The sequence below is a fragment of the Eptesicus fuscus genome, chromosome 6 (assembly GCF_027574615.1).
Source record: "Eptesicus fuscus isolate TK198812 chromosome 6, DD_ASM_mEF_20220401, whole genome shotgun sequence".
NCBI classification, from domain to species: domain Eukaryota; kingdom Metazoa; phylum Chordata; class Mammalia; order Chiroptera; family Vespertilionidae; genus Eptesicus; species Eptesicus fuscus.
The window spans coordinates 61,143,531-61,170,514 of NC_072478.1; the positions used below are offsets into that span (position 1 = coordinate 61,143,531).

A 26,984-nucleotide genomic window follows, 5' to 3' on the forward strand; every position below is an offset into this window, starting at 1 on the left:
CTAAATAGCTTTTCTGATTCTGCCTTTACTTAATATAATTCTACATGCCCAACATGAGTTTCTTTTTTACCTCTTTATGTCTTAAACAAACCTACTTTCCTTCTCTCTTTAATATATGATTTAAAAAACAATGTTGTTGTTTCATTAAGATTATTTAGATTAATTTTATGTTCACAAAAAATTGAGGGGAAGGTACATATATACCGCTCCCCCCTCCACACAATCACAGCCTCTCCTATGAACAACATCCCCCACCTAGTGGTACATTTTTTTACAATTGGTGAACTTACATTGACACATAATAATCACCCAAGTCCATAGTTCACATTATGGTTTATTTAGTGTTGTACATTCTGTGGGTTTGGACACATGTATAAAGGGGTGTATCCATCATTTTCGTATGAAATGGAGTATTTTCACTGCCCTAAAAGTCTCTTGCTCCACCTATTCATACTTCTCTCCCATGTCCCCTTGCCTACCAACCTGCAAACCTTGGTCTTTTTACCTTCTCTATTGTTTTGCCTTTTCCCACATGTCTGAGAGTTGGAATCATACAGTATATAGCCTTTTCAGATAGCCTTATTTCATTTAGTAATGTGCATTTAAGGTTCCTCCATGTCTTTTCAGCGCTTGATAATGCTTTCCTTTTAGTGCTGAATAGTATTTCATTGTCTGGATATACCACAGTTTATCCATTCACTTAATGAAGGACATCTTGTTTGCTTCCAAGTTTTGGCAATTTTGAATAATGCTTCTATACACATCCAACCTTGTTTTTCCTACGGATGTAGTTATGTGCAAACCAATCCGAATCCATAGCTTTAAAGTTAGCCAAAATTTGGCCTGAGAAAACTCCATAAAATTCAAACGCATCCATTCCATTCATTGTTAATCCTGACTTTTCTATAATTTTTGGAGTATTTTAAAGATTTTTAAAAGTGCAGGTCTCACCTTAGTTCACATGCCTGCGGGTTCAGATGCAACTGACAGGACAGGCTGGGACCAAGGGCGGGTTCAGCCTGGAAACACCTCACACCTGCCTGCAGGATGCACGTGCCGGGCGAGGTCCCAGGGCTGCCTGCCAGGCGCCTGACTGAAAAAGACCCCACCTGATTGGTCTCTTTTATTCTCGCGATGAAAGAATCCTTTCCGCCCTTTAGCGGGAAGTGAAAGGCAGCTTTAAGGGGCCTGTGGAAACTCCGCCTGGGCACCACCAGAGTTTCCATCAGGCCTGCGACTGGCCTGGGCAGGAGGGGCAGGGGGTGGGGGGGAATGTGGGAAGACCACATCCGCTGCACAACTCCCACTGGAGGTGCTTTCCACTTCCCTCCTCTCCAGCTGGAGATGCGGCCTCTAGGGCGCTTGCAGCCCCAGCCACTCCCGCCTCCAGGATGTCCCCTGCTCAGGTGAGTCCTGGCCTTGGGCACCCAGCCCTGGGCACAGCGCCTATGGAGACTGGGAAGGCCTCCATGCTGTTTCCCGCTCCAAGGAGCTTTTCAAAAACAGTCCTTGTAAGACTAGTCTCCTGGCGTTTGTCCTAGAAAGTCCTTTCTTGCTCCTTCACTTTGCAAGGATAATTTGGATAAGGATTTCCAGGTTTGTGGGTTTTCTTTTTCTCCTCTCGACATTTAAAACGTTTTATTCTACTCCTTTCTTGCAAGGTTTCTGAGAATTCGAATGTCATTTTTATATTGGTTCCTCTGTAGGTAAGGTTCCCCCCTAACCCCTCTCAGTCTTCAGGATTTTTTTCTTTACCTTTGATTGTCTGTAGTTTGCAAATGATATGCACAGGTGTTCTTTGTTTTATTTTGGTGCTTGGTGTTTTTGTTGTTGTTGCTTTTTGGAGTTTCCTGAATCTGTGGTTTGGTGTCTGGCATTAATTTGGGGAAATTTGCAGTACTTTTTTTTTTCTTTCCAGTTACAGTTGACCTTCAATACTATGTGAGCTTCAGGTATATGGCATAATGGTTAGATATTTATATATCTTACTAAGTGATACCCCAATACGTCAGCTATCCACCTGACATCATACACAGTGATTACAGTATTATTGACTAGATTTCCTATGCTCTACTTTACATACCTGTTACTATTTTGTAACTGGCAGTTCATACTTCTTAATTCCTTCACCTGTATTTCTTTTGTTTCTTTCTCTGTTAACTAGGCTTTAGTTAACGACTTACCCAAGAGAACAGGTCTTGTTAAGAACGGAGTGCCCTGGAGTATTTTTTCCTCCCCGCCAGAAGACCAAGGGGATTTTTCTGCAATATTTACTGTGAGAACCGGGTTAAATTCCTCTAAGTAAATCTTGCAGTGTTGTGGGGGCCCCCTATGACTGGACTCCCCTGGAGTTCTTAACCTCAGGCTTGTCCACACTGAGCCTCCAGCATTTCCTTACTTGCAGTTAAGGTTTCCTAACTCTTCTTCCCTCTCTGGTGCTCATGGTGGTTTCATGTTGGGATCTCTGCTCAAGTCAGTAGAGATGATCTATTTCTACCTCTCTCTCCAGTCTTGGGGGCAATGGTTTGTTCTGTGTTCTTCCCTCTCTTCGGGACCCGAGAAAAGTTTTTTTTTCTTTTTTCTTTTCAATCTGTTCAGCTTTTACTTGTCTTGATGACTTTCAAGATCCTTACACGCAGAACTAGACAATGGACCCTAAATAAGTCATTTTTAAATAAATTGCTTGGCCATTATTTAATGCCTATCTAACAAGATCTAAATCCCTTCCTTGCTAGAGATATTGTGGCCTTGCCTTGCACCAATATTTCGGAAACCAGGATTCTAAAATTACTTTGGACACTCAGTCCTCCTATTACCTGTCTCACAAGGGAACATAAAGCACTTGAAGAAATTGGTATTTAGGGATCTTCATTCTCTGCACCCAGTTGTGAAACAATAACCTTTACCCTTTTCTCCATATTTATTGTCTGCCTAGAAACTGAGTGTATAGATATCTCTTGTTTCTAGAAGCTCTTTGGTAAATAGCTTAGCATAGTTTGTGTGCGTGTGTGTGTGTGTGTGTGGTGTGAGAGAGAGAGAGAGAGAGAGAGAGAGAGAGAGAGAGAGAGAGAGAAGGCAGGTTGTTCTTGTATTACTATCCTTACAATCGAGTCCCAGCTCTCAGCTCATAGCTACTCATAAAATTATATCTCAAATTAAAAATCCTTTTCACCTTTCTTTCATTATCTCTTCTAATAGCCTAGAACCGTGGTTGACAAATTGCGGCTCGCGAGCCACATGCGGCTCTTTGGCCCCTTGAGTGTGTCTCTTCCACAAAATACCACGGCCTGGGCGAGTCTATTTTGAAGAAGTGGTGTTAGAAGAAGTTTAAGTTTAAAAAATTTGGCTCTCAAAAGAAATTTCAATCATTGTACTGTTGATATTTGGCTCTGTTGACTAATGAGTTTGCCGACCACTGGCCTAGAACATAGACTTTTAAAATATTAACTGAGTGAATTGCTTCTCTACTGGGGGCAAGACAGAGGAGAGAAGAGAGAAATTATGACCATAATTGTGAAGTCAAATGTAATGCTTCTGTGATTTCTCAAAGGCTTAAACCTGCATTCTCCATGTAACAGTAACTCAGAACACTGTCAATAGGCCTGTTCTATCCCAGTCCAATGCCCATCTGTCCCAAAGTGTACTAAAAACTGGTCAGTATCAGGTACCAATTACTGAAGAAACATTTTTTTGTTAAGGAATAAATAATTTTAAAAATGTTCAATTGATGGTGATCAGCTATAATGTCACTCTATTATTAGCACACTAATTTAACTTCAGTGTTGTAAAATATATTTCTTCACTTAGTGAAAGTTTCATTTTTAACAGTTTCATTTCTCATATTTTTTGCTCTTTCTCTCCTAGAGTAGACATTATTGTCTGCCTTATTGATTTGCAAAATGTAATGCTAGCCCACAGCTCTGCACAGTCACCAGTATGCTGTGTCCAATATTTTACTGGACTTTAGGGACCACTTTATGCATTTATCACCCTGTGCTGCTATTTAGCGAAATGCCATGGCAACATTTGTAAAGCATACAGAGACCTAAAGAACCCTATGTGGTGTTTTTCTCTCTGATTGATTTTGAGTATATAACTGCTCTCCAATGGGTAAAAAGCAAGAAAGTAATTTGGCTTTACCAAATAGCTCTCATGAAAGTGATCATTGTATTTCCTTATAGGAACAGAAAGGAGGTCCAGGGGATTTTTTCAGTGATGTATATTCACTTAATCCCTTACCAAATAACCTTATAAAAAAATCATAGAACTGATTCTTCTCACTCCCAGCACAATTTATTTAAACATATCAATAAACCTCTCACTTAGAAAAATATATGAACGTAAGTATAAAAATGTGTATACATATATATGATCTTTGTCCATGTGCATATGATCCTATTAGAGAAAGTAGAAATAATACTGCATACTTAACTTTGTACATTATAATTTTCACTAAACTAAATATGAACATTTTTGTATTTCATATTAACACCCCCTACTACAATATAGCTTTTATTCTGGAGTTGTATGAAAACGTATTAAGCTAATCTATTTCAAAATTCTCATAATCACAGCAATGTTTCAGTGAATGTCCTTTCATATAAATGTATTGCTAATTTTTAAGAATAAAATTATATAAATAGGTGTCTGCAAATGAACCATTTTATGTTTTTATCACAGTCACCAATCTTGGTATTACGATTATGTTTGATAAATATCTTTTCAAAGGAGAAATATAAAATTATTGATGTTTTAATTTGAATTATTTATAATAAATGCAAAGTGAAGTAACTTTAGCTGGTTAATTGTCATAAGTGTCATATATTTTTATCTATTTAAAATTTTTTTACACATTACCATTTCTACCTCAGTTTCAACTAGAGCATTTTTATATAATTTAATTTTTTTATAGGCTGCCAGATATGGGGCAAATAATCTCCCTTATATTCCTTTTGCTTTTTATGTTTATGTGTAATTTTTCTTCACATTGTAAACTTCTATTTTCTATCAATAATTTTTGATAGTATATTTTTATTCACATCCCATATCAAAGCCCTTTCTGTCCCAAGACCAGGTACATGCATATGATAATTTATATTTCCTGTTGTTTAATTTAGGATTTGTTTCTTTTATTTTTTAAAATTTTTCTTTTGAATATGTTTGAAATGTATATTGGTTTTTGATGTTACAGAGAATTTTAATAATCTGCATATTTTCTAAAATAAATTTTTAGAAACATTTAATAATATTCTAAAAATTTATTTTTGTTTTATTTTACTTTTCCTGATAATTTAAAGATCCCCTTGATTAATTTCTATTTATAAGTATATAGTTAGATGCCTTTTTCTACCAAGTTAATATTTTCATTTTATTTCATAAAATTCCATAAAATTTTAAATGAAATATTATTAAATGTTCACATTAATATGATAAATATCTATAAACTTGTTTTTTTGTTGTTTTTTGATATGTTGCAAACCATTTAAATCTTAGTAAAATTTATATAAGTATTTCCAGCTTTTTGTTTTTTGAAGTTTTCTATATTTTAAAATCCAGAATGGAATCTGAAATTTCCATTTATTTTAATACACTAATTTTTCCCAATTATTTTGAAAAAATGTTTTTATTTGCTATTACTGCCATTAATTATGTGAAGTCATTGTCTAATTTTTACCCATGTATGTTTTTCTTTAGTAAACTTGACTTATTGCATAAAATTCCAAGCAACAAATAAACAAGACAAACAAAACTCATAGACATGGACACCAGGCTGTGAAAGGGGGTTGGAGAAGTAGTGAAGGGTAGAGGGGGTTAAATGGATGGTAACAGAAGAAGATCTGTCTTTGGGGAGTGGACACACAATGCCATTTACAGATGATGCATCATAGAAATAAGTGTACGCTTGAAACCTATATGATGTTATTAACCACTGTCCCACTAAGTTGTGCTTATGTAACAGCAGTAAAATATTCAAATTTTGAAACAGTATGCTTTGAAAATTGGCTGATAATTATCAACTTTAATTACAGTAATATATTTGAAAACTTCCTCTACTTTTATTCCTTATCATTCTATTTTTTTATTTTCCCCTGAGACAGTGTGAATTGTTGATTTATATTTTATATAAAGCAATCTACTTTCAGCATTTCTTAGTGTAAGACTACACACTAAATTTCTTTATATTTAAAAATACTTATAGATTTGTATAGTTCCTGGCAGACCCCTTTAGATTCTGAAAGGAATACATTGACACCTGGTAATAGTGCTCCAGTCCATATAGTAGGTGATAAGGAGGGCAGCCAACTTTGAGTTAAGCCTGGAGCAGGAAAGGGTTATATTCTTTATTATGTTACTGAGAGATTTGTATATTTTACTGGTCATTTCAAACAGATCTTTATTTTTAAATGAATTCTATGATTTATTTTTATTTTTTTATTAATGATGCCTTTGTCCACTATCATTAAGCTTATTAGTTTTCCAGCTTATTGAATTTAATACTAAGTTTATTTCCTTTTTATATAGCAATACAAAATTTGATGTTAGCATCCCTCTGCTTGCAAAGTGTGTTATATGCCACATATTTTGAAACATGGTGTTCATATTAATATTTTCAAAATAGTGCTTTTCTTCATTGACCTGAGTATTTCAAGAAAGTGTTTTTGTATTTTATTGATTTAAAATACCAAATTCTTCCTAAATTGTTCTATAGAGTTAATAAGAATAGGAGCTGTTTTTATTTTAGTGTGAATAAGTTAATTTTACAGTGCTTCGTTTTCCAAGGGCAGCTTGTTCTAAGATGCTGTTAGTTCAGATCCTCTAAAAGCAGCCACAAACACAGGTTCAGATGTGCAAGAGATTTATTGGAGTGAAATACTTTTTAATGTTAAAGGAGAACAAACAGTGAGGCTGGAGAGAGCCTTCAGTTTGTGATGCAGGAGAGAGGTAAGAAAAAATGGGAAAAAGAAACTCAGAGTGTCACATAGTTCTATGAATATTTTGGCCAATATAAGGATAAGTTTTCAAGCATAAGTCACTCATTGAAAGAACTCCACATCTCACTATATTGGTCCTATTGTCATGCTCAGTCACCATTCACTTGAAAGTAGGCCAAGGGAAGTGTTTGTGAAAATGTGGTTATGACTCCCAAAAGGGATCTTTACTTGACCACCACAGTCCATGCCTTTTGTTGGGCAGATCTTTCTCTATGTAGATTTATGTTTCAGCTCCATGGTTTCTGTGATCTTTCTTCCAGCAAAGAAACTTAGAAGAGGGCAGGCTCATGGAACAAACTATAGCTTCTTTTGTTGCACTGGAACTCTAGGTTATCCTCTTCCTTCTATACTGCCTGTCCAAAATTCTTCTCATCTTCAGACATCACTTTGGTAGATCTTGTTAACTTGACTAGTACTATGACCCACACATTCATTTGTAATGTGTCTGAGCCCTTGGTGGTAATCATGCTGTTTTCAAACCAAGTTGTTGTCTCTGTTTATCTGTAGTTACTAGTACAATGGGTCAGTGAGTACAGGAAGTACTAGAATGGATCACCTGTTCTACACATGTTCTTTCCTGCCATTATAGTATTAAGGCATCTATGATGGTGATTTCTCTTCTACTCTGCTGGCTATTGACACAAGGAGTCTAATGAGATCTTTGAAATACCATATTCTGTTAAAAAGGTGTGTTCTTTTGGGGAACCCGTACCTTCATCTGTGTTACCATCACACTGCCCACTCTACCAGTTTGAGAGTCTGATGGCAAAGACTGGCTCTTAGCAACTCTGTTACCTAATTTTGTCGACTTGGTTGTTTAGTGCCTTTTCTCTGGTGATGTTCAGTGGTGAGCATTCATCTGTAATACAGAATCGTCATTCTTTGTACCCATTCCACATTACTCTTGTCAATTTCCATATGTGTTCTTATATCAGGTCACTTTTCTTTTCACATAAAGTAGGTATACAGCCCTCGCTGGTTTGGCTCAGTGGATAGATCGTTGGCCTGCGGACTGAAGGGTCTCAGGTTCGATTCCTGTCAAGGGTACATACCTGGGTTGTGGGCTTGATCCTCAGTGGGGGGTGTGCAGGAGGCAGCTGATCAATGATTCTCTCTCATCATTGATGTTTCTATCTCTCTCATTCCCTCTTTCTCTCTGAAATAAATAAAAATATATTTTTTAAAAGTAGATATACAGATGCATTGTTTGCAGCTCTGAAATGAATACTTTCCATCTTTACTACCATTCCAGGCCATGCTGAAATGTGGCTGAAATACAGCTGACACCAATTTTCATCTTGCTCCCATATTTTGAGATAGAAAACCTGTAAACTAAGTTGAGACATTTTTATCTTCTTTAAGCTGATCGAGTGGGATCTCCTAATGTCCAATGCAGTTAAAAGTGTAAACTTGAGAGGGACATTGATAAGCTGTGGTTGATGACAGGAGTGTCTGAGATATATGGAAATATAGCATATTAGCTCTTGTCTATGGAAGCTCAATTCAGATGCTCCCTTTTCATGTTATAATGGTCAGATGCTGGTCAAGGTCAGATTATGATTTTCTAGGTCTACAGAAGTGACCTCAAAATGGGCAATTCTGTGCACACTGTCACTTAGAGCACCATACTCCAACATTCTGTCTCCGCCAGCCTGTTTTTTAAAATGTTTATAATTTTCTGATGCAGATGGATGGCCTTGTTCCTGAATCCAAAGAACATATGTCATAATGCTCCAGTTGGGATTTGCTAATAAACTCCGCGTTGCATATTTCCCCAGTATAGATAGCTCAAACATAAAATAATCATCTGAATTTTATGACTCAACCAACAGAGCTACTTGCACCACACCCTGGATCTCTGAAAGACTCTTTCTTAGCCTGGGCCTCATGCAAAGTTGGCTGCCTTCCTTGTTACATACTGTATAGACCAGAACAGGATTATTATGTCAATGAAAGTAAAGTAAAACAATACGTTCGTTAGTTTGGAGAGGATGTCATAGCACATCTCTCTAACCCCTGGTTCTCCCCAAAGTGGCAGGTTTTCAAATCTTCCTAAAGTTATCTTGCACTCTCTGGAGCACATTTGTCTTACCAGACTTCTGATATACAGTCACCTCTTGTTTATCCTGTCCAATCAGTATGATTCCATTGGTGTAATGAATCACTATAATCTTGGTTCAAGTTGTTCAGAATATTTACTTCAGGCATGTTCTTCAGACTATAACATGAGCAAAGGTTGAGAGTTAATAGAACCCTGATGTAAAGCTGTGAATAAATATATTGTCTACCCCACATGACTGTGAACTGATCTTTCTAATCTAAATTGAAATGGAATCAGTCAAAGAATCAATGGCCAAATACTTTGTACCTGAGTCTTTGTTAATGTACTTTAGCAGTGATGCCATATTTGGCATAACATCTGCTATCAGTCTGCTACCTTGTTATACTTGCAGTACCATATGATCATTCTCCAGGATACACCCAGTGTCCAAAGAGGCTAGACTGGAGAGTTAAATGGAGGTATTAAAGAGACTATCTACCCCCTCTGCAGCTTTTACACTTCAGTGGTGTTATGTGTTAGATTCTGTCTCCCAAAATTCATATATTGAAGCCTTATCACCCAGTATCAGAATGTAATTGTACTTGGATATGGATTTAAAGAAATAAGGTAAAATTAGATTAAATGGTGGGCCCTGATCCAATATGATTTATGTCCTTATAGGAAGAGGAGATTAAGACACAGACATGTGCATGCAGATGAATGACTATATGGAGTCATAGAAGGAGGTAGCCATCCACTGTCCAAGGAAAGAGGTCTCAAAAGAAACCAAACCAACTAACATCTTGAACTTGGGATTTTAACCTCCATAACTTTGAAATAATGCATTTTTGTTGTTTAAGCCACCCAGTCTGTGGTATTTTGTTCTGGCAGGCCTACCAACCTAATAAGAGTAGTGATGCTAATCTCTTCCACTACTGCCATGCAATGTTATATACTAGCATAATTTACTCTTTTGGCTAGGGTGGGAGGTTTCAGAGGTTTCTATTTGGTATTCCTCAGAAAGACAACTTTTAACCCATGGAACAATGAACTAATATGAGGTTTAAACAAATTGCCAAGTATCCTACCTAATAAAATAGTAATATGCAAATTGACCACACCTTCGCTACGCCCAAGCCACGCCCACCAGCCAAAGCCATGCCCACCAGCCAATCAGAGCGAGTATGCAAATCACCCAACAAAGATGGTGGTTAATTTGCATACGCTGAGGGAGGGAGGAGTGAAGACTGAAGACAACTTAGAAGGAAGAGGGAGGAAAAGCGGAAAGGAAGGTGGCTGCCAGAGGGAAAGCCCGGGCGGGGCAGAGCGGGGCAGAGCAGGGTGGGCGGCAGCAGCTTGCTAGTGCAGGCGCTGCAGCCGCAACGGCGGCGGCAGCGGTAGCTCACACGGCCGCAGCGGCCGCTTGCAGGATTTTTCCTGCAAATGGGCTACTAGTAGTATATGAATTCCAATTATACATTCAGTGACTGGAGAAATAACTGCTGGGTGGATCTTTGGAATCATTGGGTCAGATATGAGCCAGAGTTAGTGAAGATTCTATTTATTACTTTGCATCATAACCTCTCACTCTACCAGTGGGCCAAGGATGGTGCTTTGGGGCTCTACGTATCAGTGTCAACTCAGAACCTTTGTACAGTAATCTTAAATGTCTAAATATTATGCCTTCTCTGAAGTGAATGAACATAGGTCTCTTTAAGAAAATGACTCTACTAGTCCTTAGACTAGTTTCCATTTGCCATGTTACTGTAGATGCCTTCCTCCTAGGGACATAGACACCTCCTTCAGTTCATGGGCTCTGGGTCTAAACTCTTGAGAACCTAATGAGGAATCATAGCTTTTTATTGAGGTGGCTGCCCTTAGTCTATGGCTCTTTTATTCTTTCCTCTTTATGGTTGTACATGCTTAGTAGATTCTGTTGGCTGCATGCTAATTTTGTTCCTAGAGACCCCATCATGCTCTAATGACCATATCCACAACTTCCTGTGGGTAATTTTACCTGTCTTTATGGTGGTTATGACCTGCTGGTTTTTATTGTTCAAGTTCTTACTATTCAAGCTTCTGTTACTTTGGTGACCTCATGATTCTTACGAATATTAACAATTCCATCTCTGTGTATTCCTCTCCTCCTGGCATTTTTGGCCTTTAGAGGAAGTCTACCATTTAACTTCTTATTGGTGCTGATAACTTTTGAATTTGGGCCTCCTGCGGAACATAATCCTGTAGTGATTTATCTGGGCTTACTAGTGCTTGATATTTTGACTCAAGCATTTGCACATCCCTCAGCTTCTTTATTTCCATTTCACTCACTTTGGCCTTATTTTTCTCTCATGGCTATTCTAGTAGAGTCTACCCCATTCACTGGTGTACTTGCCAAATGTACCCCCAAATCAATGAGTTCATGCTTAATCCAGTCTTAAGCATTAGACATTTTCAAAATCCAATCCCATTCATGCTCCTTAGGTTTCTATGGGAACATGCTAGCTAAGTCTTATAGATTTTTGGTGAATGATGTCTTTCCTCTATCATAAGGCCCAGCATGCCCCCCTGCAGTGTTATGGTGGCATTTAACTCTAGCTTTTGTCCTGGTAATCAGGGGAGGAGAGGAGGAATCTTTTGGAGTAAGTACCTATTGATTTAACAGGAAGAGGCCTCTGCAGTATCTATCAACACTGGATGTGTTCTAGCTCTTACTAAGGAAGAATGTGTGACTCTGCAAGCTCATAGAGCTCAGGGGGAATCTTCAGAACAAAACATTCTCAGAGCATCCCTACTGATTTCCCCACTTCTTGTTTCAGGATCCCAGGAATTCCCAGCCACAGCCCTGATCAAAGCAGGACAGACCTACTTTGGCTGAACATTTAAATTTCATATATAAATGTCACTGGCACCCTGTGGTTCTATAGGTTTCAGTTCCTTAGCCTTTTGATGTGCTCCTTTTACTGAAGGAGATAAGAGGCTTACTATTTAGTTTATAACTGTTTGCTAATGTACCTCAACAGTCATCTATTCAACAGAAGAGCAACCAGTAAGTTGCACTGTTCTAGTCACAGTTACCCCATATCTGTCAAAATGTCTGAAATATTGCACCTGAAGGGGCATTTCCCTATGTTAGGATGGTTTCTCAGATCATCTGGGTCATGTTAATTCTTTAGCAATTTGGCCACCAACGTTAACTAGGGACTCTCAGTGACCACGCACTTCTCACCCAATGGTGAGTGAGCCAGTTCCAAGCCCTCATCCTATTGCCTGTTTTCTTAGGCAGCTCTTGAATCTTCTGAGGAGCAGGAAACAAAGATAATATTACATGTGCAAGAAATGTATATGTAGAAATGACTGTGAAGGACAATTATCAAGGAACCAAAGGAGTCAGGGAGAGTCTTGGATACCATGTAGGTTTTCTATCAGTGAAGAAGAGAGGGAGGGAAGGAAGCTGGTAGGAAGAGACATAGACTACAATACAGTTCCAAAGAAGGTTCACCCGGACCAAAGGGGATTCCTTGAGCCAAAATCTCCAATTGGAGGAGTTTCATGTCTCACAGGAATGGAACAGCATTCCTCCTCATTGGTGGAAGAAGCCTTTGGAAAGGGTGACCATATCAATCAGTTACACTCTGTGGCAGGAGATCTGAAAGACATATTTTCATGGCAACCGCAGATGCTGTCTAATGTTCAATGGAAAATTTTTTAAAATTAGTGTCCCCCATTTCCTAGAGCCTTTAATTCTCTTCAATTAAAGACATTTTGGAGAGGCTCTGCTAGAGTTTTCTCTACATACTTTCTTTTGAAGAAATGTTTGATGTTTCTCTTTATGGTCTTTTTAAATCTTGACATAATAGGGACAGAATTCCTTGGAGGTTGGGATACGAAGTGATGGCCTTTTCTGATTTTTACATTTATACATATATAGGCTTTTTTTTGTTCTTATTTTCTTTGATCATTTAATGCTGGTTTTGGAAAGAAAGTTATAGAGGACCTGCTCATGCTTTTATCTTTCTCAGAAGTTCCCCTGATCCCTGTTGAATCCACCTGCTTATTCAATCTATGTGTCTCACTGAATGATGTGTCCTTGCCCAAATCGTTCTTAATACAAATGAATGAGGTCTTTGTAGTGAGAAGGTGACTTATTTTTGGTAAGGTATCTGCTTAGAAATAAGTGAAGTAGTTGAATAGATACATGAACAAATGCAGTTGAAGTGAACATTGATTTTTAGAAAGATAACATAAGAGGATGGATTCAATTAAATTTGGTAGAGGTATCCTTCTATATTTTTTACAATTAAATATTTCTGAAATATTTTTTGTGAATATGTGGATTAATTGATTAAATTTTGAGTTATCTTGTCTCTTTAGACAGTTAATATGATCAAATTAAATCATTGGAGTATTAATTCATATTTCAAGAAGTGCATTGCACATCCCTACATTAAAAAGACCCAAAAGAGCCCTAACTGGTTTGGCTCAGTGGATAGAGCATCCTCCTGCAGACTGAAAGGTCCCAGCTTCAATTCCGGTCAAGGGCATGTACCTTGGTTGCAGGCACATCCTCAGTGGGGGGTGTGCAGGAGGCAGCTGATCGATGTTTCTCTCTCATCGATGTTTCTAACTCTCTATCCCTCTCCTCTCCTCTCTGTAAAAAAAAAAAAAAAATTAATAAAATATATTTTAAAAAAAGACCCAAAACAATATGAGGAAGCCATTTTACCCTGAAGTCATTGTAATTGAAATAGTCACACAAGCTTGAAATTTTTAAAAATGTTTATTCACATATTATAATGATGTTTTTATCAACTCATGATATTAACTTAAAGCATGCTAATGTACAGTCACTGGCAAACATTTTTAAGTAGAACTAAGGTACTTTTATTGAATATTGATCTATAAATTGGTGTTCTCATATTTATAATCCAATGTGGTGTCAGTAATTGTGTTGTTGTTTTTTAATTAAATGAGGTGAGAAAGAGAAAATATAAACAAAAAAACCCACAAAAACCTCTTAAAAATCAACCTGTATTACATTTGAATACAGATTTTTAAAAATGTTATTATTTCCTTTAATTTTTTAGTATTGTATAATCACAGATAATTTAACAGCATTTTAACATTAATTTCCTTTTGTTGAGTTTTTCAAAGCAATAGACATAGTTTTTATATAAACACACACACACACATGCGCGCGCACACACACGCGCACACACACATACACAGAGTTTCTTTGGCACATAAATAGCAGCAAATTATATAATACTTAATTAAATCACCTTGTACCTTTCACAGTTTTAAATTGCATGATTGAGTTGAAAATAACCTCAGTGGACTCATGGTAGGCACTCAACTTAATTCATGGTAACTACAAGTGCCAGGATCTCTCAGTAAGTAATCTGATAGTTGTCAGCGTTTCAAATGCATACTTATTAGTAAATATATTACAGAGAGAATGGAGGAAATAGTTGGACCCCCCAACTAGTTACTTAATTAGAAGGTGATTAAGGAAACTTCTACCGCACGAATATGCAATTTCCACAATTTTTTGGCATTTTATTCTTGTGGTTTATTTGTAAACAATATGACAATGTGCTATATTAATATACTCTATAAGGAAAAATGTATAGTAGTGTCTAGAATCTTTAAAGATATAAGCTGTTCATTTCAGAATGCTTGATAGTAAAACTTGCTAGGTATCTTTAACTCTGTAATTATATTTAACAGTTACATAATTATTCTTAACTAGAGGCCCGGTGCACGAAATTCGTGCATGGAGGGGGGTTGTCCCTCAGCCCAGCCTGTACCCTCTCCAATATGGGACCCCTTGAGGGATGTCCGACTGCCCATTTAGGCCCGATCCCGGTGGGCAGTTGGATCCCTAAACGGGCAGTTGGACATCCCTCTCACAATTCAGGACTGCTGGCTCCCAACTGCTTGCCTGCCTGCCTTCCTGATTGCCCCTAACCGCTTCTGCCTGCCAGCCTGATCACCCCCTAACCACTCCGCTGCCAGCCTGTGTTTGTCCCCAACTTCCCTCCTCTGCCGGCCTGGTCACCCCTAACTGCCCTCTCCTGCAGGGTTGATCATCTCCAACTGCCCTCCCTTGCAGGCTTGGTCCCTCTCAACTGCCCTCCCTTGCAGGCCGGGTGCCTCCCAACTGCCCTCTCCTGCTGGCCATCTTGTGGTGGCCATCCTGTGTCCACATGGGGGCAGGATCTTTGACCACATGGGGGCAGCTATATTGTGTGTTGCAGTGATGATCAATCTGCATATTACTCTTTTATTAGATAGGACAGAGGCCTGGTACAGGGGTGGGGGCCAGCTGGTTTGCCCTGAAGGGCGTCCCGGATCAGGTGGGGGTTTCCCTGGGGTGTGAGGCGGCCTGAGTGAGGGGCCTGTGGTGGTTTGCAGGCTGGCCACGCCCCCTGGCAACCCAAGTGGAGGCCCTGGTATCTGGAATTTATTTTCCTTCTACAATTGAAACTTTGTAGCCTGGAGCGGAGCCAAGCCTGGGGCTCCCTCCGAGGCCGGCAGCCATTTCTGTTGGGGTTATAATTGAAACTTTATTTCCTTAAGCAGCTGGGCCCCGCCAGGGTGTGCGGAAAGCTTTGCTTCCCCTGTTGTCGGCGGCAACCATGGCCTGCTCTCTCAAGCTCCATTCTGCTGCCATTTGTTTGAATTTGTTTACCTTCTATAATTGAAACTTTGTAGCTTGAGTGGAGGCTTAGGCCTGGCAAGGGCAGGCAGAAAGCTTGGCTGCCTCTGTTACCTAGGAAACCTTGCTCTCTGTGGCTGTAGCCATCTTGGTTTGGGTTAATTTGCATACTCACTCTGATTGGTGGTGGGTGTGGCTTGTGGGTGTGTCGGAGGTATGGTCAATTTGCATATTTGTCTATTATTAGATAGGATAAAAGAAGAGATGAAAAACATAGATGAAAGTAAGCAATATTTTTACTTTATTTCATATTTATTCACATACATTTAATAACTGATTTAGAAATTTAAGTATCTCATTAATTAATGAAAATAATTACCTGCCTAGAAGAAAAAATTAAAAATCAACATAAAGCACTATCAATAGAGTACTTGAATTTTAAAAGTGTCATTTTAAAGTTTGTTTGCTTTGGTTTTGAATACTGTACTCTTTAGTCTCAGCTACCTGTCTATTATTATTACTCCAGTTGACATTTCTCAATGTTACAGCTTTTAAAGCATTTGAAACACTAGCAAATAGAATATCTTACTGGATGGCATCATTTTTGGTCCTCTAGTTAATCTGACTTACATAATCTAATTCTTGATTTCAGTGTTTTATTTATAGGGTGATTTTCCTCTATGGAGTTCCTGAAATAATTTGAATAAAGGGTAAGTTCAATTTTTCAAGCACAGGAAACCAGGTTTCTTGTATATTTCTTATAACCAACAAATAAATGCTAATAAATTCCTAAAGAACTGTTTCATTGACATTTGAACTTTAAATTGTTTCTAAATATTATTTACATTCATTAAATTGCTCCTGATGAGTACTTTAGTTTACATAAATACTTGGGATCATAATTCTGCTTAGTACTGCCATCTGGAACCACATACATCCTACCTAATAAAAAGGTAATATGCAAATAACCATCACTCCGCTACGCCCATGATTGGGCGGCGGGAGGCTGGGGGGCGGGACTCGGGTGGCATATCTGGCCATTGAGAGGCGTGGGGGGCAGGGTCGTGGGACTCGGGGTGGCATATCTGGCCATTGAGAGGCGTGGGGGGCAGGGGGCTGGACTCCCGCCCCCCGCGCCTCTCAACGGCCGGATTGGGGCCACTGAGGGGGGCTGCCGAGGACACCCCGGACACCTGGCTCCCCTGCCATCGGAGGCGGGGAGCCCGTTGTCTGCGCTGGCTCCAGGCCAAAAGCCTCCGGCAAAGCCTCTGCCGGAGGCTTTTGGCCTGGTGCACGTGCATGCACCGGATCCCCTGCTGTGCTCCCCTTTGTCAGCGCCTCAAGCCCCAGCAGCAGTGGCAGTGGCTGGAGATGAGCTGGTGATCCCAACAGCCTGGCAGCTCAGTGGCAGCGGCGGAGGCAGCATTGGGCCTGGGGACTGGCGAACAGGCAGAAGATGGCCCTGATCACAGGAGGCTAGGCCTAGGGACCATACCCGCACGAGTTAATCGTGCGCTGGGCCTCTAGTATATTAATAATTAAAAGTTTAAGTTCAAGCTTTTTTGAGTTTACATATTCATGAAAGTAATTTTTCAATTACTTCAGTGTTTATAAACTTTGTTATTCATTTTTTATCACAATTTAGTTGCCTTTATGGTTGCTATTTCAGCCCTGAAATGAGGGTGCTTTAAGGCACTGGACATGAGCAAAACTTTAAAGTTATTACACGTGATATCAGAGTGCCCTTTTCTGAACCTGATTTGCTTGAAAATTGATAAGAGTTTTAGAACAGCTGCTTAGATTTTATTCCTGTGCTATTGGTACTGCTTAACCTGTGCCCCTCACTTTCTTCTTGCTCTATCTTCCTTGACGACTAACAAGCCATTAACAGTAGGAAAAGAGAGCTGTATTCATCTTATAAAATTATTTCTAAACTAGGTTTTCAAATAACTTTAAATGTGCTCTTTTTTTAAGGAATATTAGTTTCCTCCTTTCTTTTTTCCATTCTTCCGCCCTCCTTCCTTTCCTTTCTCTCTTCTCTCTTCTCTTTTTTCTTTCCCTTCTTTCATTCTGTCTTCTCCCCCCTTTTCCTCTTAACATCTTACGAAAAACCTCTTTTCTTAAGAGTGTAAAAATGTAACACCTGCAACTCACAGTCAAAATTGAATATTTAAAAACTGTGACTCTTCAAATGGTATTTTATGTCTTTAAGTGCTGCATGTTACTGAGTTCAGTGTGCTTTAACATGGAGAGGTAAGAAACTTCAGAGAGAACGTATTTATAATTGTGTCTGCCATAAACAACATTCATCTGCAGCTTTGTTAGAAGAGTATTTTATGGGCAAAATAAATAGTTCTTATTTGCAATTCAATAGGCTAGTTAATCATTCATTCAGTTATGAAAAACAGGTTATACAGGCTTTTCTAAGTTCAAGTACAAACAGTGTTCTGTTAAGAGAATAAGTAGTCAAAAAGTACTTTGCATAGGGGATAAACATCTTTAGACCTATAGCTAAGGACAAAGGGTAAGCTATCAACCTATGCCCAAATATGTGTTTTTATATTGTTCACCCTCATTACAACCCTTACAGTCAGTGATTGTGAACCTGCTCTCTAAGCATGCTTTAGAGACCCCCCCATTTTGCCTGCCACTAGTCATTCCCCTTTCCAGCATAAGTAAACTGTAGAGGCCAAGAAGACATGCTTACCTGAAATCGAGTGTCTCCTCTCCTTAACCATGGAATTTAGACCTGGAACCATCTCTAGTTCCTCCATAGTTCTTGTCCCCAAGGCTATGCAAAGGTGAGTTTCCTGTTAATGTGCTTACCACTAGACCCTAATGTTGGGCCGGGGCTTCCATTGTTGACTAAAGGGTTGTGGTTGGATCTTGCATATGAGGGCTTAGATGTTCGTTGTAGTGAGGGAAGTTGCAGGGATTTGGGGGAAAGGCAGGGTGCCTGCATTTGTACTTGAGTTGGCCCTGCAAATGCAGATAATTTTTGAAAGATAAACTTCTGAAAATATCTACTTTGTATCTGAAATCAACTTCTAATTTGAATTTCCTAGTTCTCTAAAGGGCTGTTAGAAATTTATGCTTCAACTAGAGGCCTGGTGCACAATTTCATGCACAGGTGGGGTCCCTCGGCCTGGCTAGTGATCAAGGCCGATCAGGTGGTGGGGGGAGTGGGGTGGGGGGCGGGTCTCAGCCTGGCTGGTTATCAAGGCCGATTGGGGATGGGGTGGGGGGCGGGCGGCCAGGGGGAGGGACCACGGGAGGTTGGCCAGCCAGGGGGAGGGACCATGGGAGGTTGACTGTGGGAGTGCACTGACCACCAGGGGGCAGCTCCTGCATTGAGCATCTTCCCCCTGGTGGTCAGTGCATGTCATAGCAACCGATTGTTCGGTCGTTCGGTTATTTGGTTGCTTAGGCTTTTATATATATATATAGATGATGTCATAAATACAGGAATGGGAAAAGTAGGTTAAATTTCCAGCCATTATTGTCTAAAAGATAAATCATAAGTAAGGGTATAAAATAGTAATAACAATGTGGCAAATAATACAAATAAATAATACAATAATTAGTGAATAAACAATAATACAAGAATAAACAGTTTCATGTACTCACAATTGTAAACCTACTTTTGTCCCTGTATGTTGTCCTTTTCAAAGTATCTCTTTACTGCATTGAACTAAAAAAATTATTGTTACTATTTTTCTTTCCATCACCAAATGCTACCTGTATAAGTTATGACAGAACCAAATGCTAGGCATTTTATTACATATGGATTGATATTTAAGTTATCATGGTAACTTTAAATGTGTTATGTAAGACCCTTTATTACAAATGAAATAATCTACCTTTATATTACATCTCTTATTTGAAGTAATTTTCAAATAGTGCTATAAAATATGCAATAGTTCATTAATGATAGCATTTATTTATAGTTATGACCATTATAGTTCCTACCACATAGGAAAGGAAGTAATACATATGAGAGATCTTAACAATAAATAATATAGTCATTTTGTTCTGTGAGTGATAGGGAGATAAAATGAAAGAGGATGCCCAAGTTTTACAACTAGTTACAACCACTTGTTTATTATAAGCTTCTTCTCCATGGCATCAGATAAATCTTGCAAACACACTACTGATTTCAGAAAGAAAACATTGTATTATAGTTGAATTGCAATGAGAGTAGATTGGCTAAAATAAATTAAGGGCCTATGTGTAAACAAACTTTATGCAGATATTTTGTAAAACCTCAGCTATGCATCCTAAATGGCTGAATTCCACATTACTAGATTTGAAATCTATTCATTGGTTATATTTGGTAATATTTCATGTAACCTTTTTCTATGCTCTATGTAGAAAATTCACTTAATGTGGAGAATCCTAAAAGATTTACCAGTCCCTTTCCCCATTATGTATTTATTGCCCTTGTCTGTCCAACTACAACTTTACCCTCTTGCTTAGACAGCTGTAGAAAAGACCTGTGTTAACAGCACATTTTCTTGGTTGGGAGTTTCATGTTGCATTGAAGCCACAGTCTGTCAGTGGATCTCCCAAAAGGCATGAGGATGTTATTGATCTGGTTTTCCTTCACATTACCTTTCAATTCTTGATTTTACTTGACTTATAGTAAATCAGTTAAAAGCTTACTGCTGAAGCATGTAATTTCAATGACAGCTTTCAGTGCTGCACTGCTTTTGAAGAGATTTGGCTGCATGTAAGATATGGTTTAGTTGTCAGTCCTTAGCATGAAGCTGACACCTTAAAATGATCCATAATCGGTTACAGGATTACTCATGTGAGAGCTCCTACATGAACTGTGCAGCATGTTGGCACATCAGTGTCGATGCTGTACATAGGTATCTAACAGCAACTGTTCTTGTGATTTCAGGGACAAGGCCTAGAAATATGACATTTTCAGAGATCAACAGTATTATAAAAAATTAGGCTACAATAGATGGCATAAGATCTACAGAGGTGCTTTTTCCAAAGAGATAGTTTATATACAGGGTAAGGCAAAAGTAGGTTTACAGCTGTTCATATGGAAAATAATACAATAATAAATAAATAATAATACAAGAGTAAACTCTGTTTCACATACAACTGTAAATCTACTTTTTCCCTACCTTGTATATGTTGCTTAGAAGACTTGGTGAAATAATTTATTCAGTTACCATTGTAAAACAAGGAAGATGTAATCTAATTACAATTTGTGGGTATGTATAAAGATGTTTGAATATACTGTTACAAATGTATGGTGGATTAAATGGAAGTTATTTTTATGTTCTTTCCTAGAAATAACTCTGGGAAATGTATTTTCAGAAATTCCAATGGCTAGCTATTTAATCCCAACATAATAATTTTTGAATTAGTTCATATAGTGAAAGAATAGAAATTAACATTGTATAGCTTTGTAAATATTGGGTGTATACTAGAGGCAATGTGCAGTATTTGATATTACTTTAGCAAAGGAGTAACTAGGGCTGCTAGTAAGTCTACTAGGTGACTGAGGCCCCTTCTCTCTACACACACACATCAATCTGATATTGTTTTTTCAATTGGTCTAATTGCACTAACACCATGCAATTACATAATGTTTATTATATACCGGTGTCCTTTTTTTTCTAGTTTCTACTTGGTGCCCACCAAGACTTTACCTACCCAAATGATGCTCATACTTCAACAATTAAATGTGCAGAGCTAAAATGAGCATGAATACATATTGTTTTCCTGAGTACTCTAACTCTTGATGATATTTATCTTAACTAATATCCTATGGCGCTTATTGTCTGTGACAAATTATTTATTCCATGTGTGTGTGTTGAGGGACCTGGGGATTCAGAAGCGAATAAAAAGTCCAAAAATTCTGCCTATATGGAGTTTACATTCTACTAGAAGTGACAGTCATTTGTGCAGTTGTTTCCATATGATCTTTTGCTTTTATTAAACAATATTGTGTGGCTTATAATTTCTTCTCATTGGGAATATAATGTAAATGATAACAGAAACCTGTTTTGTGTTTTGTACACAACTCACAATAACTAGTGGATAGTGTTTTTGTTGCCAAAACTCAAAAACAAAATACTGATTAAATGAAAAAGTGAAGTTTATGTTTTAAATTACTTATTTAAAATTTTTAGATATTATTTGCCATATTTTCCCAACATTTTTGTTTGTAAGAGTACCATGGGTCTTACAGCTGCAGGAAATTTCTTGTGTCCCAGAAAGTTCGTTGCAATGAAAAGTAAGCCACATTGTGACCCTGACATACAGGATCAATGGCACATGTTGAGGGAAAGGGCAGGAAGCTTTGGAGAGAAAAGACATTTGGGTGGATTATAAAAACACTATAGCGCTCTCTTTTAACTTTTTTTATTTTCTAATAGTAAAAGAAACCAAGTCTTTCCTTGATGAAACTATTGTTAATTCAGAGAGAAAAATAATAAAGAGAAAGGTGGAGAATGAAATGAGGGAAGCATTTTTTTCTTGATTTTTTGCTTTCATGCATGTTACAAAAACATTGAAGGAGAAAATTATAGACCCACCATAGGCCTAATGTGGGTCATTTATCAAAGAATTCTCTATCTTCTCTTTAAACCTCAAGTGTCTAATTGTGATATTAGATTTTAAATTTCGAAATCAATTGACAAAATGTATCCAAATTAAATATGGGTCAGAAAGGACACAATTCTGTCACCTGACTTGAATATTGTTATGAAGATATATTTTTATGATTATTTTCACGTAAGCCTGCTGCCTAATTTGCCCTCAGCATAATTATGATGGCATAAGCCCAATATTTAATTAAGACCTATATCCTATTAACTAATGGTTGAATTTGACACCTTGTTGCTATATCCTAACAGGGTTGAGCTTTTGTGAAGGTATTGGCTGAGATCCAGTCATCACAGCTGTTCTAGTGTGATCACTGCTTTGAGAAGACTTTTTCCCACTTCAGAATATGCTATTTTGAAATGTAATTTTTTCCATAAGAACTTCTTTTATCCTTTTTAACACATAAATTCTTTCCTTTCGGGAAATTCTTAACATTGGCTACTAACTGCTGGTTCACAAGTATTACTCATCTGTGATGTCATTACAAAGTAAATAACTGGAAACTATCCAACCTCAAGTATCATAGAGACAGTAGTATTTTATTGTTAGAAGATTAGAGAAGCTTCTAGGCCAGAGAGACAACACATATGGTGACTTACCGTAGAATGAATTGATATGAACATGCTAAATTCATGTCTTTATTGTGTTTTATATTTTTCACTCTTGTAGACAAAATACAAAGTTCAAATTGGAATAGGAAAGCAAGCCTGGATTATACTGAACGTGTGGTTTCTTTTTAAAATGAATAGTTAGCATTTCTTTATATTGAAAGAAAGTGCTCCTTTTTCTCCCTAATGTCCTTCAACTAACTATATTATCCTAAACCCTGGGAATATTCAGAGGCTCTTAACAAAGAATGGCATTTTAAGGATGGGATGGAAGCATGAACAAAAGTGGGTTTTTTACTCACAGAAAGTGAAACTTAAAAAAAGCCCATTTACCATTGCACCAGAAAAATTAAGATACCTAGGAATAAACTTAAATAAGTTAAGGAGGTAAAAGACCTCTACTCAGAAAACTTCAGGACATTGAAAAAAGAGATAGAGGAAGACGTAAACAAATTAAAGAACATATTGTGTTCATGGGTTGGTAGAATCAACATCATTAAAATGTCCATACTACCCAAAGCAATCTATAGATTCAGCAATCCCCATTAAAATACCAATGGCATATTTCACAGACCTAGAACAAACTCTCAAAAAAATCATCTGGAATAAAAAAAAGACCCCAAATAGCTGCAGCAGTCCTGAGAAAGGAGACCAAGTTGGAGGGATCACAATACCAGATATCAAGCTATATTACCAAGCCACAGTTCTCTAAACTGCCTGGTACTGGCACAAGAACAGACATATAGACCAATGAAACAGAACAGAGAACCCAGAAATCGACCCAAGATATTATGGTCAATTAATATTTGACAAAGGAGGTAAGAGCATAGAATGGAGCCAAGACAGTCTCTTCAATAAATGGTGCTGGGAAATTTGGTCAGATACATGCAAAAAAGTGAAACAGATCACAACTTATATCATACACAAAAGCTCAAAATGGTTAAAGAATTTAAATGTAAGGCAGTAAACCATAAAAATCTTAGAAGACTCCATAGGCAGCAAAATAGCAGACATATGTTGTAGCAGTATCTTTACCCATATAGCTCCTAGAGCAATGGAAACTAAGAAAATAAACAAATGGGACTACATCAAAATAAAAAGCTTCTGTACAGCAAAAGAAACCATCAACAAAACAACAAGAAAGCCCACTGCATGGGTGAACATATTTGCCAATGCTATCTCAGATAAGGGTTTAATCTCCAAAATTTACAGGGCACTCATACAACTTAACAAAAGATAAACAATCCAATCAAAAAATGGGCAAAGGACCTAAATAGACACTTTCGAAAGAGGATATACAGAAGGCCAAGAGACATGAAAACATGCTCAAAGTCACTAATAATCCGAGAGATGCAAATCAAAACAACAATGAGGTACCATTTCACGCCTGTCAGAATGGCTATCATCAACAAATCAACAAAGGACAAGTGCTGGTGAGGATGTGGAGAAAAAGGAACCCTCGTGCACTGCTAGTTCCTTTCCCAAGAAACCAGAAACACCAATCAGAAAGGATATATGCACCCCTATGTTCATAGCAGCACAATTTACCATAGCTAAGATTTGGAAACAACCTGAGTGCCCATCAGCAGATGAGTGGATTAAAAAGCTGTGGTACATCTATACAATGGAATACTACGCTTCTATAAAAAAGAAGGAACTTTTACCATTTGCAACAGCATGAATGGAACTGGAGAGCATTATGCTAAGCAGAATAAACCAGTTGGAGAAAGATAAATATCACATGATCTCACTCATATGTGGATGTAATGATCAACATAAACTGATAGACAGAAATAGATCTAGAGACAAGGTAACACTGAACAGACCGTCCAACCTCAGATAGAAGATAGGGGAGGAGGGGTTAGAGATCAACCAAAGGACTTGTATGCATGCATATAAGCATAACCATTGGGCAGAGACCCTGGGACAGTGGGAACCTGTCCTCGGGGTGGGAGTGGCCGGGGGGAGTGGTCAATCAGGGAAAAAGGAGACATATGTCATACTTTAAACAATAAAATAAAATAAAAAGTGGGTTTCTTTTGGGGTGGCCCTTAAGGATACTGGAGTAAGTCCTGGATGTAAGCTTGACATCAGGCAACTAGTTTAAATATAGCTTTTCATTGAGATAGATGTAGTTTTACAGTAGATTAAATGTACATATGACATTATTGTGACTGGCATTTATGGGATTGTGATTATGCACACTCTAGGAAAAATATGGGTTCTGAAATGTAGGTGATTAAATTCTATATTCTGATCCTGCTAAATTCTGCACTGTATGATGTGCCAGAGTGCTCTGAAGGGGAATGCTGTAATAGCATTGCAGATATGACACCACTACAATTTCTGATTTGTTCCATTATGTCTAATTTTCCTTTGACCAAACTAATTTTGAGTTCTGATTAATTCTACCTCCTCTTCTCTTAGGCATTCCTACTTGGCATATCAATTACATTGTCTTTTTTTGCAATCTTTCAACTTTGTCCCCTCATATTTGAATGATGTCTGATTTTTCCAGTCCTAGGTATACACTGGCTGTTAAACTATGAATGAATACCACTTTATATAGAGCCACCATCATCTATTTAGCACTCTGTCATAGCCCAACATGTGTGTAGTTTTCAGGTATAATATTAACCATACAGAGGTCTAATATAACATATAAATAACAGACCTTGGAGGGTGCGTAAAATTTGTTTTTTAAGAAGTGTGGTTTGAATAGCAGTATCACTCTATTTTGGCTTCTCTGTAATCATTTCCTTCTCTGTTGATTCAGTGTATATACTTAAAATGTATCTCAAGTTGGATCCCTTTTATAGCTTGGTATCTATAAACATTGGTCTATCTAGGGATGTTAAAGAATGCATTTCTTACCTTGTTGGTTATATAAAAGTGTAAACATAAAGGATTTTGGACATGGCAGGATTTATAAGTGTGAGACCTCTACAGTTGCACTGGGCCCCACTCTCAAACATGCTGCACTTAATATAATGCTCTGCTGTTCGCCTTAAGAATGTTTTTTGAACAATTTCACTTTTCAATGGGTTCGACAAATTATATAGCAAGCCTGATTTTGAAATTTGGCAACGATAGTAGGATTCTAGTCATAGGTGGTTTGGGTTATTAATTAAGGAAATAAGAACTCTCAGAATACAGGGAAAACTTTAATTCAATAAATATTTAAGTGCTTACTATTTGGCAGGCAATGTTCTATGTATGGGGATATGGTAGTCAAGCAAACATACCAATCCTTGCATTGTGGAGCTTACACACCAGAAAGGAGAGACAGATAATAAACAAATAGACTAATATGTAATATGTCAGATGATAAGAACTATGGAGGAAAATAAAGTATTATAAGAGGAGGAAAGATAGAGACAGAGACGGACATAGCCCATCAGAAGAGATGGGATAGAATTGTAGCATCAATTTCCCTTTCTCCTAAAATTATCTCTGCCTTAAGACAAACTCACTTTCCTCTCCAACCCTTTAATATGAATGGAGATCATTCATCTGTCATTTAGGTGAGAAAATGGAATTTGTTGGAGGTTTTTCTTAGAAGTTGTTGAAATCAAATTTGTAGTTGATTAAAATCTGTCTCTAGCTCAGAACAGATTATTTACTGTGGCAAATGGTGGAGGTGAAGATCTTTTGCCCTATTTCTGCCAGATAAATTGTTTTATCCTGAGAGAAACACAGGTGATGGGTCTTGGTATTTCTAACAGGAACATAATGCCTTTGAAAATATATTTGAAAATTTGTAAGAGCATGTGAGTATCAAATATCCAAGATGATCAATTTTCAAGCCATTTGTCATTAAAGAATATAAGTACCAGAAAGCTAACCTTATGGTGTTACATATTTTATTATTCAAATGTTATATTTCAAGAGTTTTCATTTTCACTTGCACAGATGCGATATGTATGTGCTAATTTAATGTACAAATTATACAATCGGGTCATGATGAAAGAACACAGCTTTCAACACTTTATTCATGATGCCTTCTAATTATCATAACATCTATATATAAAAACCTAAGTGACCTTTACGACCAAATG

At 37.7% G+C, this 26,984-nt stretch overlaps 1 long non-coding RNA gene across 1 annotated transcript in view; it reads left to right on the top strand.

The window, feature by feature from the left end:
• Positions 1-1,321: 1,321 nt before the first annotated feature.
• Positions 1,322-26,984, top strand: part of LOC129149329 (uncharacterized) — an 88,775-nt gene continuing 63,112 nt past the window's right edge. The window contains exon 1 of the long non-coding RNA XR_008556243.1: positions 1,322-1,406. This is a non-coding gene — a long non-coding RNA (uncharacterized LOC129149329). The remainder of the gene's footprint in view (positions 1,407-26,984) is intronic.